General features: G+C 53.4%; 1 protein-coding gene across 5 annotated transcripts in view; it reads left to right on the top strand.

Moving 5' to 3' along the window:
* The window catches only part of LOC138300336 (prominin-1-A-like), a 475,106-nt gene that overhangs the window by 444,839 nt on the left and 16,527 nt on the right, over positions 1-13,740 (top strand). The gene's annotated exons all lie outside the window — the stretch shown is intronic.

The following is a 13,740-nucleotide window of genomic DNA, read 5'->3' as shown; positions in this document are numbered from 1 at the left end:
TGGCCTCTTGGTGCTGTTGGGGATCTTGTAGTGCAGAGTACAGTCTGCAGCATGTGGGTTTTCACATTGAAGCGAGCTCCTTAATGGTTCATGGCGAGATAATGCCTGGAATTTGTGTATTTTTCCCTGTGGTGATGTTCCATCAGGGGGATTGGTTTTGTAACTTTTCACCTAAGGCATGTGGTAATGATCACTGCTGACTGCATGCATTGAGTTGTGCCAGTAAAACTATCTTGTTACCATGAGTTGGGCCTTCAAGCCATCCATCTGGCAATTATGCAGTCTGAATTATTTTTACTTGTGGGATTTCCTTTCTTTAATTACTCTTTATTTCATACGAATCCTGGCAAGTCTTATTCAGTTTTCCATTATTCCCTAAATTGGCAGGTAGAGTGCCATTAAATTACCTATTAGTAGCAACTGTTATTTACAGCACATTGAAAAGGCAGAAGGGCAGTGTGAAGCACTATTCAAAACATATATTATTTTCAGACAGTATAACTCTTGATGACTTGGTCTGCTTGTCCGCTCACACTGGCTCATTTCTGCTTTGAGTGGAGTCTGCTACTGCCTCTCAGTATTTCCTGACCTGGCTCCCCTTCTCTTGGGAGGAGTTTGTGGAGCAAGACTTGATGCTTCAGGTTAGCATAATGGCAAGAGTTAGTCTTGTGTGGTCTTTCCGCCCAAACTTCTTGCCTCCTCCCCACTTGTTTGCTGAAATTCGTTTTTGTTCGCTTTAGGACACTGTGCGCTTTACCACTGCTAACCAGTGCAAAAGTGTGTGTGCTCCCTCCTTAAAACATGGTAGAACTGGCCTACATCAGTTTGCACGTTAAGTGTCATTGTAAGTCGGGGGCGTGGCCACGAAGCCAAAGATGGCGCACGCTTGATCCGTCTGCTCCGGAGGGGCCTAAACTTCTTCTGTTATCCTGGGCCTCCCCCCGGGGCAAATTGATGGGGGCGAGTGCGGGGACCCGTGTGGGCGACCCGAGCACCGGTGGAGCCCAGAGCGAGCCTGGCGGAGCCCGTCGGAGGCGGCCGGCGAGCCCCTCGGCCTTGGGCCTGTCGCCGCGTTAATGTCGGGAGCCGGACTGAGCGAGTGAGCGGATACGCGGCTGGGCGTGGGACCGCGCGCCTTTTGAGGGGGAGCCAGCCGACCGCGGCTGGGGAGACGGGGCGGCCCCCCTCCTGCCTGGGGGTTGCTGCAGGGCTGCTCGTGGAAAGCCTTGTGTTCCCGAGACCGCGGAGGATGGTGTGACGGCGACCGGGGGTGCGTGCGGGCCCTCCGGCCCCACCCTCGCAAGTAAGGAGAAACGACCGGAGCCCCTGGGCCTGGCGGGGGGCCCGGCTGCCGGGAGCCTTGCTGTGGCGCCGACCTTGCATGCGGCACGCTGTGTCTGGTGGAGGGGGCCTCTGGTGTAGCGGACACCCACTATGAGCACCGGCACACTCCTGCGAAACGGGCCGGGCCCCGGGAGGGCCGCCCTTGGGGAGGAAAGTACCGGACCCTCGGCCGAGCGAGATGATCGGCGGATAGAGGGGCCCCCTGTTGGATGGTCGTGCCCGTGGTGGCCTACTGTGCGGACGGAGCGCTGGCCCCTAAGCTTGGGACTAGCATGGTGGGCCCCGGGCCACAGAGCATGAAGGATCGCCCGGCTGCATCTGGGGAGATGAGAATCCCGGGGTGACCCCGACTGGGGCATGCCAATCGAGGAACTGAGTAACGGCGGACGGCCGGTGGCCCGGGGGTAAGGCACAGCGAAGCGGCGCTTTGCAGCGCCTCCTTAAGAGTGGATGAACTGCCTAGCAGGGCTCGCCTGCCGAAACGGGATGGGAGCGGTACGAGGTACTCCGCGCGGTGGCCCACCGCGGGGGATGGTCGATAGTGGGCGCCTTGCCTGACCGGACCGGTCCGGCCCCTGAAGTGGCGACTACTGTGATCGAACTGGTGTGGTGCCTCGTGTCCTGGTGCAACGCGCCCCGAATCCACGGAGATCCTGTGCGAGAAAGCACGGGTCTCTGGTGCTGATGGGATTCTACCTGGCGGCCCCTGCGGGCCTTGAACTGCGCTTGAGACGGAAGTCCTAGATGGGGGATCCCCTGAGCTAACGCACCGTGGTCGGATTCGCCACTGGGGGGGGGACGATCTCCTACGTAATCGATGACCCCTAAGAACCGCCACAGGGCTAAAGTCATGGACGGCACAGCGACCCCCGGGCGCGGGGGGGGGACGTGCGGGGTCCATTGCAGGTCGATGTACAGGACACCCTGGACAAAATATTGGGTGCGATAGAAGACACTAAGTTAACACTGCAACACGACATCAATCAGGTCGCGGTTGAACTGGGCCTCTTGAGGGCTGACCATCACAAATTATCGGACAGAGTCAAAGAGACAGAAACCACAGTGGCCGACATCGCACCAAAACAAAAAGACCTGCAGGCCGAAATGTCGCATCTCAGAGATAGAGTGATGCGACTAGAGCGAAGAGCTGAGGACGCAGAGGGGAGAAGCCGACGGAATAACGTGCGAGTGGTGGGCCTCCCGGAGGGGGCAGAAGGATCAAATATGGTAGAATTCCTGGAAAAATGGTTGAGCACAGTGGTGGCACCGGGCCGGCTGACTTCATTCTACACTCTGGAAAGAGCACACCGCGTGCCTGCGAGGCCCCTGGCGCCGGGCAGGCCCCCCGAGTGGTGATCGCAAGATTACTACACTATAGAGACAGGGACATCTTGCTACAAAGGGCGCGAGAAGAGGGCCCATTTAAGGTAGCAAATGGCGAAGTCACGCTGTTCCCGGACTTTACAGTAGAGGTACAGAGTAAGCGTGCCTCATACATGGCAGTCAAAAGGGCCCTAAGGGACGAAGGTATACAATATTCGTTGCTGTACCCGGCTAAGCTGAAAGTAATGCTTGACAGTAAAACAACATTTCTTCAATCCCCGGAGGAGGCATGGGAATGGCTGGAAACTCATGGGACCCAGACAGAGCGGCTCGGGATGGGGGGCCCGACCGGGGGTGGACCGCGCCGGCCCCCCAGGGAAAGACGGACCCGAAGTCGCCCACGCTTGGCACCATCCCGGAACCAAAAAGAAAGTGGCAGAAGAGCAGCACTGGAGGCAGCGGCCCGTGTGAACGGAGAGGGGACCCCCCGGGAGGACTCTGGCGGTGAATCTGACGAGACTGTGATGTCATCGGCGGGGGGCTCGAGCAGCTCGGTGCAGGCCCCGGTAGTGACCCCACAAACTGCAGATGACCTCTGAGGCCCAGAGGCTTACCGGATACCCCGGGGCGGGCGCAAATGGTGCACTAATGGCCCCTCCGTGCAGGGCCACCCCCCTACTGGAATCTCGCCTGTACAGGTGGACTGGCGAGAACTGCAACTAAAAGATGAAACATGCTGCACTGTTGCACGGGTGTTTTTTCTGTTTTTGGGCAGCCTACTGTTTGAGAGGTGCCCTGGGGAGGGGGAGTTGGGATAAGCAGTTACTAGTTAGGATGGCAAGGGGTGGTGAATGGTTGCGTAACAACAGTGCTTCACTAAGGATCAGGGGACAGCAGACGGTAAAAGTAGCAAAGAGTAGCCAATGTAAATTTAAAAATCACCTACATGGCAGAATACAATTTCTTAACGTGGAACGTTAGAGGGATGGGGTCACCGGCCAAGCGACACAAAATACTGGCTTATTTAAAAAGGAGGAATATACAGGTAGCAATGCTACAGGAGACCCACCTGGCGGGTGGTGAACCTGAGAGATTGAGACGTAGGTGGAGGGGGCGGGTGTTCGCAACAGAGTACTCAGCGTACGCAAGGGGAGTAATGATCTGGATCCGTGCAGGGGTTCCCCTAGAGATAGAAGCTTCCAACATAGATCATGAGGGGAGGTTCGTGATCCTGGAGGGACAGCTATGCGGCACACCGATTGTCCTGTGCTGCATGTATGCCCCAAATCAGGACCAGATCCCCTTTTTGACGAAATTATCGAGCCACCTCACCCGCCAGAGGAGAGGAGAGCTTTTGGTTGGAGGGGACTTCAATAGTATATTAGATGTAGACTTGGATAGATCCTCCCCCCCACTACAGGGTGCAATGTCAAGTAAGATAGCTGGGAAACTTAGTGAATGGATGAGCTACTGGGGGCTAGGGGATATATGGCGGGAACAACACTTACACGACAGGGATTACTCATATTATTCGGGCCTTCACCGACTCCACACCAGAATCGACAGGGTGGCGTGTACGGCAGACCTTGCACGTGGGATGGTTCACTCAAAATATCTGGGCCGTACACTGTCCGACCACAGCCCCCTATTGGTAACATGGAGGGCAGCAGAGATTAGGCCCCCCATTACGGCCTGGAGATTGTCCCCTACAGCACTTGAGGACCCAGCATATAGAGACGCCCTGAGACAGCATCTGACTGACCATATTCAATTTAACAGTGGATCCACCACCTCTAGATCTACGGAATGGGAGGCCCTCAAGGTGGTGACAAGGGGTTTTTGTCTTGGACAGTCGGCCGGAGTGAGACGCACACTTGAAAGGGAGCTGACTACGCTAGAGAAGATAATACATGAGGGAGAACTTACTCAGGGGACTGGCACACTAGTAAATGAGAAATATACTCAGGCAAAGAGAGACCATTCCCAGATCGAAGAACAACTTAGATGCCACAGCACACAAAAATACTTTGCCTCCCTACAATCTGAAGAGGGTAGGTCTGGGAAAATGTTAGCCTGGTTGGTGAGGCCGGGTGGAGATGCTGAGCCCATCACAAATGTGCTGGATAAGGAAGGGTCATGCAGAAGTAGACCAGGCCCTGTAAATGATGCATTCTGATGGATACAACTACCTGTGGATTCCTCACCTGATGAATACTCCCATGGCGCCAGCATTTGACGGAAATCTTCTTACTAGTCTCTGCACGTCGACGAGGACGTCACTCTAGCCCACGCGACGCCGTCTGACGTCATACAGGCAATAAGAAGTCCTCGCCGACGTGCCGATGACAGTTCCCTTTTTTCCGTGCATTCGAAACGGTTATCTTCGAGGGAGTTACTGTTACCTTCGTGGTTACAGTGTATTGTTTGCTGCGTAGTCTTCTCTGCGGTAACAATGTCTCAGAGGAAGTCGGGTTTCAAGCCCTGTCGAGAGTGTGGGGGCAAGATGTCAGTTACAGATCCTCACTCCGACTGTCTATGGTGTTTGAGCTCCGACCACGACGTCTCGACTTGCGATTCATGTCAACACATGAATCCGAAGGCCCTCAAAGAGCGCGAGGCCAAGTTATTTATGGCAAAGTCAAAGAAGAAGGAGAAACATCATAAGAAGTCTTCTTCGCCAAGGTCTCACCGGCGTCATCGAGACTCCCGGCGCCGTAGAGACTCACGACGTCACTCCAGCAAGGAGTCTCGTTCGAGGTCACCTTCGGCTCGGCGTCGGAGGACTTGGGAGGTCAGCCCCACGGTCACGCCGCATCCATCGACGCCGTTGCCCTCTCCGGCGTCACCGACTTCACCTGGTCAGGCGTCAGTGATTGAGGTGGTGCAGCCTCTTGTGTTTTCTCCGGCGTCGCAGACGTCGAGGCCGGCGTCGGGGTCGCCCTCGATCCAGGCACCCCAGTATCCGGCTTTTCCCACTCCTGGAGCCGATAGTACCGCGTTTCTTAATGCGATGTATACCATCTTTCAGCAGATGGCTCCAGGAGCTGCTCCGGCTGGTCCTTCGGGGCCCTTGGCCTTTTCGTTGGGTGATCCTGCGCCTCTTCGGCCGGCACCCTTTATGCCCTTTCTCCCTTTTGGGAATGTGGGCTCGGCGCCGGTGCCGGCGTCGGTGGCCGCTCCGGTGGCTTCGGATGTTTCGGCCCCGGAGGTTGCCCCTCCGTCGAAGTCAGGATTTTGGCCTGTGACTCCGGTTGGTCCATCGGCTCCAAGACCTCGTCCTCCGGCTCCTGCCTCGGCGCCGAAGCTGCCTGTGGCGCCGGACGCGGCGTCAGATGCTTCTGGAGATCGGCGCCGTTCTTCGACATCGGCGGAGGCCATGTCGACTCCGCGTATCGAGGAGAGACTTCATTCGAGGAGGCGTGCTCTCCGTCTTTTAGAAGAGCAAGAGTACCAGCGAGTCCTAGAGGAGGGAGAGATTGAGGACTCTGGAGACGGACTGCATGGTCTGGATACAGCCAGTGGGCTGGACACTTCCCCTGAGTGGGACCTTTCATCTCCAGGGGAATATACGGAGGAGGCTGCTTCCTTTCATGCTGTGGTGAGGAAGGCAGCGAGCTTTTTGGACCTGCCTTTGCCGGTGGCAGAGGCAAAGCAGAATTTGCTGACAGAGGTATTGCATCCGGCCTCTGCTGCAGCTGAGCCTCTCTTGCCATTTAATGAGGCTTTGCTGGATCCGGTGTTGGAGGTGTGGAAGAAGCCGGTGTCTTCCTCGGCCGTTCATAGGGCTGTGGCCAGGAGGTATCGAGCTGCACCATCTGACCCTGGCTTTCTCTCTAGACACCCTACGCCGGAGAGCTTGGTGGTGCAAGCCTCCTGTTCCTCAAAGTCAGCGCCTGGTTCCTTCCCGACGGTGCCTGGAGACAGAGACTCCAAGAAACTGGATGCGCAGTCCAAGAAAATATTTTCGTCATGCAGTTTGGCGTTGAAGGCCACCAACGCCACGTGCATTCTGGGGAGGTACATCCATGCGCTGATGGATGATATTTCGTCTTCATTCACGGAGCTTCCCCAGGGTCTTTTGGATGTGGTCTCGGACGCCCAGGCTGCCGCGACCCAGATTATCCAGTCTGGGCTGGACACGACCGACTCGGTGGCCAGGGCGATGGGCACGGCTGTGGTGGCAAGAAGACAGGCCTGGCTCCGAAACTCAGGGTTCTCTGCGGATGTGCAGTCGACCCTGCTGGACCTCCCGTTTGATGGGGACAGACTGTTTGGAGCCAAGGCAGATTCAGCCTTGGAACGATTTAAGGAGAGCAGAGCCACAGCCAAATCGTTAGGACTGCAAGCTCCTTCTTCCTCTGCCTCTTCTAGAATTTTCAGGAGGTTTCGGGGATTTGGGCGTGGCTCTTATTCCTCTTCCTTTCGGGGGAGGTTCCAGCAACCCGCCTCTTCCCTCCCCTATAGGTCATTTAGAGGGAGGGGGAGGGGTGGGGTCCGTACCAGAGGAGCCTCTCAACAGCACTCTGCCTCTTCCTCGTCCTCTGGAGGGGTGCAGCAGGGGAAGCAGCCTTAGGCTTCCACCGTTTCCCACTCACTCCTCTCCTGTAGGGGGCAGATTACAGCGTTTTCTCCACAAGTGGAAGTCTATCACAACGGACACTTGGGTTCTCGGCATTGTGGGAAAAGGCTACGCCCTTCCCTTTCGGGAGTTCCCGCACCTCATCCCGCCCCGCCCATCTTATTGTTCAGAAGAACACCTCCTGTTGCTAGAACAGGAGGTTCAAGTCCTCCTTTCAAAGGGCGCGGTAGAGTTGGTCCCAGAGCAGGAAAAGGGTCGAGGTTGTTACTCAAGATACTTCCTGATTCCCAAAAAGGATGGTCAGTTGAGACCAATCCTGGATCTGAGGATCTTGAATTGGTTCCTCAAACAGGAAAAGTTCAAGATGCTGACCCTAGCACAGGTGCTTTTGGCGTTGAACAAGGAAGATTGGATGGTGTCTGTCGACTTGCAGGATGCTTACTTTCATATCCCGATACTCAAGTCGCACAGGAAGTATCTCCGGTTTGTGGTAGGGTCGCAGCACTATCAGTTTGCGGTCCTCCCGTTTGGTCTTACTTCAGCACCTCGAGTCTTCACAAAGGTGATGTCAGTGGTTGCGGCGGAGCTCAGAAGGAAGGGGATAGCAGTATTCCCTTACTTGGACGACTGGTTGATCAAAGCCAAGTCCCCGGAGCTTGTGTCGCATCATCTGCAGTCAACAACCCAGTTGTTGTTCGACCTGGGCTTTTCGGTGAACGTGCCCAAATCTCACCTGGAGCCCTCTCAGCGCCTCCTGTTCATAGGGGCAGTACTGGATACAACATTGAGTCGAGCCTTTCCTCCGCCTCAGCGGATTCAAGATATTCAGGAATTGGTTCCAATGTTTCGAAATGGAGCGGTAGTTCCAGTCCTCAAGGTCCTTCGTCTGCTCGGTCTGTTCGCCTCCTGCATTCTGTTGGTCACGCATGCTCGCTGGCACATGAGGGCTCTTCAGTGGTGCCTCCGAAGGCAGTGGTCTCAACACAAGGGAGATTTAGAAGGTACTGTCAAGATCTCCAGAGATGCTGCTGTGGAATTGAAGTGGTGGATTGCGGGCAACAATCTTTCACAGGGGAAGCCGTTCGCGCAGTCGCCACCAGTGGCCACGGTAATAACGGATGCCTCCACCCTAGGATGGGGAGCTCATCTGGGGGATCTGGAGATCAAAGGGCTTTGGTCTCCAGAGGAACAGGTGTTTCATATCAATCTGTTGGAGTTACGGGCTGTACGTTTGGCTCTCAAGGCCTTCCTCCCATCCCTTCGTGGTCAGTCGGTACAGGTCCTGACGGACAATACTACCACGATGTGGTACATAAACAAACAGGGAGGAGTAGGGTCGTACCTTCTCTGCAGAGAAGCTCTTCGGCTATGGTCCTGGGCAAAGGACCATCAGATTTGCTTGGTGGCAAATCATCTGGCCGGGGTCTTGAATGTACGTGCGGACAGTCTCAGTCGCCAATTCTCAGCAGACCACGAGTGGCGTCTCCATCCAGATCAAGTCTGTTTAATCTTCCAGATGTGGGGGTTTCCTCGGATAGATCTGTTTGCCACTCGGGAGAACGCGCATTGCCCGTTATTCTGCAGCCTCCAGTATCCGATGCAGGGAGCGTTGGGGGACGCGTTTCAGATAACCTGGTGCGACCAGTTGCTTTACGCGTTTCCCCCCATACCCTTGATTCCTCGAGTGTTGAGGAAAATTCGCCAAGACCGGGCCCAAGTCATCTTAATAGCTCCGGATTGGCCAAGGAGGGTATGGTACTCCGACCTTCTCCAACTCTCACTGTGCCCTCCGCTCCGTCTCCCTCTCAGGGCAGACCTCCTCTCGCAGTCGCAGGGGCAGGTTTTACACCCCAACCTCCAGAGTCTGCACCTACATGCTTGGAGATTGAACGGGGCAACCTGAGTTCCTTCTCTCTCCCACCTGATGTAGTGGATGTTATCTTAGCGGCCAGGCGACACTCCACTAAATCTATCTACGCTAATAGGTGGTCTAATTTTGTTATGTGGTGTGGAGAGAGACAGATTGATCCCTTACATGCTCATCTGTCACATGTTTTGTCTTTTGCACTGTCTCTAGCGCAGAAAGGTTGTGCAGTAGCTACCATTAAGGGTTATTTGTCGGCCTTGTCAGCCTTCATTTGTCTTCCAGACCAACCATCGTTATTTAAATCCCCTATTGTTCTCAGATTCTTGAAAGGTCTTCTGAATCAATATCCTCCAAAACCATTCGTTATGCCTCAATGGGATTTGTCCTTGGTCCTGACTTTCCTTATGGGGTCCCCTTTTGAGCCTATGCATTCTTGCCCCTTAAGGTATTTGGTTATTAAAACAGTATTCCTGGTAGCTATAACATCTGCAAGGAGAGTGAGTGAGTTGCAGGCCTTATCGGTTAAACCCCCTTATATAACGTTTTATGGGGATAAGGTGGTGTTGAGGACCAAGGCTGCTTTCCTTCCGAAGGTTGTTTCACCCTTCCATTTGGCTCAGACAATCACTTTGTCCACGTTTTATCCTCCGCCTCATCCTTCAAAGGAGGAAGAAAGACTACATCGCCTGGACCCAAAAAGGGCGTTGAGCTTCTATATCGACAGAATGAAGGATATCAGGCTGGAGGATCAGCTGTTTGTCGGATACGTGGGCAAGAGGAGAGGAAAGGCAGTCCACAAGAGAACACTCTCCAGGTGGGTTGTTCTTTGCATTAAAATCTGTTACTCTTTGGCAAAGAAGGATCCGCCTGAGGGCATTAGAGCTCACTCCACCAGAGCTAAGTCGGCCTCTTCGGCCTTGGCCAGGGGTGTTCCTGTGGTTGACATCTGCAAGGCCGCAACTTGGTCGTCCCTTCACACTTTTGTGAAACATTACTGTTTGGACTCTGAGGTCAGAAGGGACGGTCATTTTGCACGGTCAGTGCTGCAGGATTTCTTGGTTTGACCATTTAGGCACCCACCGCCGGGCGTGGTACTGCTTTGGGACTCTATTCATCAGGTGAGGAATCCACAGGTAGTTGTATCCATCAGAAGAACGAGTTACTTACCTTCGGTAACGACTTTTCTGGTGGATACATTAGCTACCTGTGGATTCCTCACGGTCCCACCCGCCTCCCCGTTGCCTTTTTGGTCTCTCCAAGCAATCCTTGAGTGTGCTCCTTTTGGTCTTCAAAGTTGCAATACATTTTGCATGTATGATATTTGTATATATGTGTATATTTATATATAAATCTATATATATATTGGGTATATACATGATTCGTATGTATAAATATATTTATTTGTTTAAAAAAAAAAAAAAAAAAAAAAAAAGGTTATATTAAATCTACAGCTATTTTATTGCAATGTTGTGTGATTTACAATATTAAGAGATGTTGCTTTGCTCTTTCATTGCATTGGGTTATTATTATTATTCTCATGCACGTAAAAAATGTTGGTACTGTCATCGGCACGTCGGCGAGGACTTCTTATTGCCTGTATGACGTCAGACGGCGTCGCGTGGGCTAGAGTGACGTCCTCGTCGACGTGCAGAGACTAGTAAGAAGATTTCCGTCAAATGCTGGCGCCATGGGAGTATTCATCAGGTGAGGAATCCACAGGTAGCTAATGTATCCACCAGAAAAGTCGTTACCGAAGGTAAGTAACTCGTTCTTCAAGGAATATTACACCTTTTTATATGGAAAACCGGCTGAAATCAATACGGAGGTCTTTGATAATTACCTACAACATATACCTATAACGAGCCTGATGGCCGGAGACAGGGATAGGCTGGGGGGCCCAGTGACGGTGGCGGAGGTCAGTGAAGCTATAGCTCAATTAGCCTCAGGGAAGACCCCGGGAACAGACGGCCTCCCCATGGACTTTTATAAAAAATTCGAGAAGCAACTGACCCCCCAGTTGGTAGAGATGTATACAGAATCGCTACAGAATGGGATAATGCTGTGCACCATGAGAGAGGCAATGGTAGTCCCACTCCCTAAGACAAAATCTAGGCAACCCTCAGTGACTGACTTCCGCCCCCTGTCAATGCTAAACAGTGATTTTAAAATACTAAGCAAGATCTTGGCCAACCGTTTACTCCCTCTTGTACCAACTCTGGTACATGTAGACCAGAATGGTTTCGTCCCGAATCGCAGCACCTCCTTAAACCTGAGACGTCTCTTTGCGGTCCTGAATATGCCTAGCGACATGAAACCTGCAGCAGGGGTGTTGCTCGCGGTGGATTTTGAGAAGGCATTTGACTCGATCAGATGGGACTACTTGAGAGCAGTGATGCTCCGTATGGGAATGGGTGAAGATTGGGTCAAATGGGTGGACTTGTTGTACACGTCACCGCTGGCAAGAGTGAGAACAGGTAAAACGGTATCCGGAACTTACCCAATTCACAGGGGAACCAGACAAGGTTGCCCATTGTCCCCACTGTTATTCGCCCTGGCCATCGAGCCGCTGGCGTCCCAGATGCGGCGGGAGGGCGTGGGTAGAGGAGTGGAATGGGGACACCAAGAACATATCATCTCGCTATATGCTGACGATATACTTGTCTACCTTAGGGACGGAGAGAAGGATCTCCCATGGGCGCTGGGAGTGCTGGAGAACTATGGGAACATATCTGGACTTTGCCTCAACCGTAGCAAGACATGCGTGTTCCCTATGGCTCCGGGCGGCGAACGCCCGACAACATGCCCTGGGGATATGATTTGGGCCCCTCAAACCTTTAAGTACTTGGGCATACAGGTGTTTCACGACAGGGCAGACTTGCGCGAGGGTAACCTGGGCAGAGCTCTACGATCTCTGAAGTCCACGGTGGGGTTCTGGCGATCGCTGAAATTGACGATAATGGCCAGAGTAGCATTGTCCAAAATGGTAATGCTGCCCCGGCTTCTATACTACTTCGCTAACCTGCCCCTTCTGATTCCAACAGCGTGGTTTCGTGAACTAAACACCCTACTCAGGGAACTTATATGGGATGATGGCCGTAGACGCACCTCGCTCCAGATACTATGCAGGCCAACTAACAAGGGGGGTCTAGGAGCACCAGATTTTGAAGCCTACTACCTGGCATCCCAGCTGCAATGGGTTGCCGGGTGGTTCACAGGTAAGGGTCACCTGGAGAGGTACGCCGACCAAGTAGTGGAGGACATAAATCAGTTCATTGCTCGAATGACAAATAGGAAGCTTAATCCCCACATGCACAGCCCGATGACAAAAGTGGCGTCAGCATGTTGGAAGAGGTGCGTGAAAAGGGATGGCACTGTCCCCCCCGTACTCTCCGGCCCTACCCCTGGCGGTACTTACGATCGAGGCTGGTGAGAGGAACCTGGGAGGCATGAGCCTCGGAACCTGGAGGAGAGCAGGAATAGAAACGGTGGGAGACCTGTTTCAGGAGGGAGTGTTGAGGTCCTTCACTAATCTTGTTGACAGTGGAGTCTCCCCGGGTCAGTTCCTTATGTATCATAAACTGATACATGTGCTGAAAACGCACTGGATCACGGTCAACGCGGAACCAGCCACCCACAGGGTGCTGCATCTCCTATTGACATCAGGAGATGAGTCCCATCTGATATCTAAATTATACCGAGTTCAAGTTGAGGATGCACTAGATTCCCTGCGGCCACTGAGAGAGAGATGGGGGAGGACAGTCGGTAGGGAACCGTCAGATGCGGAATGGAACAGAGCTTTGGCTTACCCCCGGTCCGTCGCTCGCAGCACGCGCCTGAGATATATACAATATAATTACCTCCACAGAACGTACCTCACCCCACATCGGCTAACAGTAATCTATCGGGGAGTTCCTAGGGTGTGCCCCAGATGTAAAAATGTAGACGCAAATTTTGACCACATGGTATGGACCTGTCCAGAGATCCAACTGGGGTGGGAAGAGGTGATGTCCGACCTATCGAGACTCCTTAATATGAACCTGACTCCGACCCCTGACAGATGTTTGATGGGCTTTGGGAATGGGTTGCCGCGGGGAAGAGTGGAGACCTGATTTCTGAATCTGGCACTGGTATTATATAGGAGACAGATCACAAAGAACTGGAAGGCACAGTTTCGGCCCCCCCGGGTTGGGTGGAGACAAGACGTTACAACATGGGCTAGAGCCGAACTCCAGGTCCTGAAGAGCGAGGAGGGGAGGGGACTGCGTCGCCACCCTATAGCACAGAAATGGGAAGTAGCAATGACAAGCTGGGACAATATATTGAGAACAGCGGACGCAGACACTCCAACAGGAGTGGAGACTGGATAAACATAGGAAGGGAGGAAATGTTGCCTTGCCCTCTAGGACATGATAAGGGAAGACACGATAAGGCCGAGATTAAACAAAAGGCGGACAACAGGGGACAGAGCACATGACATTGATTAACAGACAGGCTGGACCCGGTAGACGCCCCACCCACCTGAAACCAGACAAGTCTATGAGTAATGACACCATACATACTGGAAAAGCCAAGAAATGGCATCCCCCTGCATTAGCAGCCTCTACCCCCTACTTTGCCATTGTGTTTA

The sequence above is a fragment of the Pleurodeles waltl genome, chromosome 6, assembly GCF_031143425.1.
Source record: "Pleurodeles waltl isolate 20211129_DDA chromosome 6, aPleWal1.hap1.20221129, whole genome shotgun sequence".
Taxonomy (NCBI): domain Eukaryota; kingdom Metazoa; phylum Chordata; class Amphibia; order Caudata; family Salamandridae; genus Pleurodeles; species Pleurodeles waltl.
The sequence above is the reverse complement of the archived record's forward strand: the minus strand, read 5'-3'. Positions and strand labels throughout refer to the sequence as shown.